The following is a 1,509-nucleotide window of genomic DNA, read 5'->3' as shown; positions in this document are numbered from 1 at the left end:
TGGGCGTCGCGCTCCTGGTCACTGTGGTGCATGAATCGACCTGGGCTGGTGTCCATTCGACGCAGTGGAGTGTGGGGAACACCAGGGACATGCTGGTGCACGTTGGGGAGGGCCAGAGATGAGGATGGCATGAGGGTGGCATTGCCATGCCACGGCATGGCCAGCCTTGGTCAATGTCGAGCAACAGAGGTGGTGGCAAGTGGTGAAAAGGTGTGGTGAGGTGAGAGGGGGGTCCAGGGATGCAGAGAGGGCTCAGGCTTGGACTTGGTCTTCTCCAATTTTCAGCATGGGCACAATTATATACCCTGCCTATAAGGTGTTTGATGAAATGCCCGAAAGAGAAAAGTTTCAAAATTTTGGAAATTCCCTTGGTGTATCTCCTTCATATAATCATAGAGATGGAATGGTGGTGGTGGGGTTCAATTTGGTGAAGAATTGCAAAATGGCAAAAGTGAGATGATCTTCTCTTTATTTCAAGGTCTCCTCTTTCCTCCTCTATTCTGGTCAACCTAGGCAGAGTCAACCCTAATGGTCAACATGAAAGTTGTTGACCTTGACATGGTCTTGGATGACATGGTCATAGTTGACCAAGTTTGGTTGAAGAAAAGTCAAAACCAGGGGTGCAAAGTGGGGAAGAAAATATAAAAGTGACATATGACCATTATCACATGTATGTGAGTTTTGAATTTTCCTTTGATTTGATTCTTGTTTCTTTGATGCAAATGTGTTTGTTTATCATATATAAGTATTCTACAAGCAAGAGATCAAGCAATGGTGGCCTTGGTTGAAGATTTGCAAATTGGGCTAAGTGTATGTGAGGGAAATTTTGGGGATTTTCTCACTATGTGATTTCTCTTCATTTGAATTGACTTTGGTTGACTCTAATGTGATTCTTATTGGTTTAGAAACATTTTCAAACCATTGAAACTAATTAAAAGGGTCTTGGTCAAAGATTTGCAAAGATGGCCATAACACATAAGAGGTGATGTGTTAAGTTTTATTATTTTTGAAAAGGGTTCACCTTGCTTCACTTGGGCATGGGTTAGGGTCAATTTAGTGTTATATTAGGTTGAGAGATGGTTTCACACCATTTGGTCAAGGTTTAAAGCCATAGGTCAAAGTTTGGTGAAATGGCTATGTGGCACATATGCTTCTATGCATATGTTTAATTTGATTTTTGATTTGAGTGTTCTTGGCCCATTTGATGTTGTTGAGTGTTGAAATGGTATATGGAAGTGATCCATCCATTCACAACAAGTCTTAGGGTCAAACTTCTCAAATTCACAAATTTGCACTTTTCTTACATATGCCTCTATGGCATTTTTAGTTTCTTTTTATTTTCTTTGGAAACCACTTGGATTTGGTTTGATAGGTACTAGGTAAGGTGTAAGAAGGTTTTCCAAACCTCTAAGCAAAGTAGAAAGGCTTAGGGTAAAATTTTAGAAAAATAGCCATAGGCACATATACCTTTTTCTTATTTAATTCTCTTTTTATTTCATTTTAACTAGG

The sequence above is a fragment of the Lolium perenne genome, chromosome 5 (genome assembly GCF_019359855.2).
Source record: "Lolium perenne isolate Kyuss_39 chromosome 5, Kyuss_2.0, whole genome shotgun sequence".
Taxonomy (NCBI): domain Eukaryota; kingdom Viridiplantae; phylum Streptophyta; class Magnoliopsida; order Poales; family Poaceae; genus Lolium; species Lolium perenne.
The sequence above is the reverse complement of the archived record's forward strand: the minus strand, read 5'-3'. Positions refer to the sequence as shown.